Source organism: Arachis duranensis, chromosome 7, assembly GCF_000817695.3.
Source record: "Arachis duranensis cultivar V14167 chromosome 7, aradu.V14167.gnm2.J7QH, whole genome shotgun sequence".
Classification (NCBI taxonomy): domain Eukaryota; kingdom Viridiplantae; phylum Streptophyta; class Magnoliopsida; order Fabales; family Fabaceae; genus Arachis; species Arachis duranensis.
In genome coordinates, this window is record NC_029778.3 from 75017787 (window position 1) to 75020813 (window position 3027).

The 3027-nt window shown below is 28.7% G+C and overlaps 1 pseudogene; it reads right to left on the bottom strand.

Annotated features, from left to right (window-relative positions):
• Positions 1–2148, bottom strand: part of LOC107459468 (very-long-chain aldehyde decarbonylase CER1-like) — a 7023-nt pseudogene extending 4875 nt beyond the window's left edge.
• Positions 2149–3027: the final 879 nt, after the last annotated feature.

Genomic DNA, 3027 nt, shown 5'->3' on the forward strand with positions numbered 1-3027 from the left:
GTTTGATGAAGATTGGGGTCTTGATGCTAAGGAAGAGAATCCCAACCTCAGATGATATATGGAATTAAGGGTTGTAAAGTGTGTTAGGTGTACCACATCAACTCTTTCTTTTTCTTTTTTCAATAATAATGACATTTCATATCTTGTGTCCGTACTTTTATCCATGGTTCCATAAATGTAATCATATATGGGCATGAACAGTGAGTAGTTTGTTCGAAACTGAGTGTGATGCAATGAGTGGAACCTGCAATGTAATATAAAAAAGCGTTGTTAAATAATATAATATAAAAAAAAAAACATTGCTAGAAAAGTTCTACGTCCATACTTTTTTTTGTAACACGCTTTTTATAGTAATATTTTTTAAGAAACGTTGTTAAATAATAAAAAAATATTTTTAACAATCCTTTTTAAAATATTATAATCACCATAATATAGACATACTAAAATAATATATATACATTTTCTAGAGTTAGGATTTTATGAAAACAAAAAGCAAAACCAATAAAATTATGCATAACTTTCTACTTTTCCTTCTTTAATAAATCTTAAAATAAAATAAACTTTAATTAAAATTAATATTTGAGAGCCGTTAAGATGAAAATTTAGTCAAATCAGTTAAATCATCTAACGACTATCAAATATCAATTTCACGTTAAGAAAGAAACTTACGTTGGTGAATAGATGAGATATTTGAAGAAGGGGAAGATGGAAAAGAAGGACTTGGGAATGAACTCAAAATTGCAGTGACCCATATTGTTCATGAAGTCGATATATGTAATATAACCAAAGAGAGTTGTTATGGATAATGTCCTCGTTATAACTGCTGTGTATAGAGGAATTGCGAATAGTACACTATACGCCATATTTTCCGCAAAAGGATGGACCACAGCTACAAATTCATCAATAATAATATCTTAATATTCCTTCTCTTAAATTAAGTTTCCAGTAAAGCGGAAGAAAATAGAAATGAAAGTTACCAGTAATAGGTTCTGTAACAATGGAAGAATGGTGGTGAGAATGATATCGAGAGTAAAGGAAGTGGTGATGAAGTGCTCTGTGAAACCAGTAATAAAGAAACTCTACTGCTCCCACATGAAGCACCAACACCAAAACTGCACCATCCATTCTCCATAACGGTAAGTGTGAAGCTTCTGGAGATACCATGTAAACTATGTAACTCATAATTCCATTTAGCAAGATTAGGTCATCCCTGCAAATGTATCACAACCACAACTCATCACGTTCTTATTATATTAAGATTTAATTATTCTGTTCATCCTTATAATTTCACAAAATTTTCAATTAGGTTTTTATATTTTTTTCCTTTTAATTGGGGTCTTGCATTAAAATTTTTTTTCAATTAGGTCCCTCTTAGTAGTAATTAATTTAATTGTATAAAGACTCAACTAAAAAAAATTGATACAGGAACTCAAATAAAAAGAAAACAATGTATAGAAACTCAATTGAAAAAAAAAATTTGGTGTAGGAATTCGATTAAAAGAAAAAAAAAAGTATAGGGGACCTAATTGAAAATTTCGCAAAACTATAGAGACTATCAGAGTAATTAAACCTTATATTAATTATTGCATTCTTTTTTATTCTGGAAAAAAAATTGAAGCAGCACTAACCAAGTGCTTTCTCGATCAACTTGTTCAAAGTCAATGCTCCGGTCAACGATTCTGTTTTTGCCTTTGGCAGTAAGATAGCGAGAAAGTGTGATCCAAATTTGGTGGTGTAGAATTCTGATCATCACCAACGGGAACAGAAGAAAGTAAAGAAGGTCCCTCTCCCTTGGATCTTTCACGAGAAAAGAGTAGGTGCTGTGTGCAATCCATGGTGCCAAAATTACCCACTTCATATACATATTCATGAGTTATGACCATACACATATAAAGCGTAAGTGTCAGCTGAATCATCATAATGTTAAGTGTTCATTTTATTATTAGTTATGATACCAAAAAAAAAATATCTAAGGGGGATGATAGGAGCACAAAAAATATTCATTTAATTAAATAACATTTTTTGCATTAATATAAGTATATAGTGAACGATAATGCTAACAACAATGAAACCTTAAAAGTTCCAAGAGGCTTCCATGGCCAGTGAGTGAGTATGCCAGGTTTGGACGCCATTTGTAGCTGAGTTTGGGTGCTGTATAAGCTTCTAAGATTTTGTGACTTTATTTGGAAGCAGTTAGCTATATTTATATACGGTAGGATCTGTTAATCAGGTTGATTTTTCTTTCTTTGGCTTTGTTACTGCGGGTTATACTGTGTGACTTTAAGGCCATGTTTAATGTTTGGTTATCTTTAATGTCAACTAAAGAAGTGTGCATGTTTACCGTTTATTCATGAATCTCGCTAGAGAGTTAAGGGAGTATTTGTACATTATGTATAATGAGTTATTTATTTTATTTAATATGAGTTAAAAAATGAATATCCAGAATAAAATACTACTAATTTCTTAAATACAATACATTCATATTATCTAGAATAACCATCCAAATACCAGGGATAATAAACATCTGATATCCTACTGAATCAAACATCCCTATAACCCCATTATATACATTGTACAAATATTTCATTACTCCTTATACTTCTTCTTTATTCATTGGGATACAAAATATAGAGAAAAAAAAATTGAGTACTAGTAATTTTTAGGATAAATTATATAAATAGATAAAGTGTAGTCAAAATTATCCAATTGTAACCTTTTTAAAATAGGTATATTTTAGTCCTATACTTATTTTAATAATCAATATAGATATAGCAGTTTCAAAATTTATATATAAATTACAACAAAATGTAGCAATTTATAAAAATATTTAAATTTTACATTCAGATCTACTAAATCCATATATGAATTAGATAAATATTTTTAAATATTATAAAAATTTATTTAAATGTTAAAAATATTATGTTTTAAATTAAAGTGTAAATAATATCTATTTTTATCTCATTTTATTTAATTGATTGATATTAGCTTAAAAAATCGTAACCTTTCTTATTTTATTTTAAGCTAGTT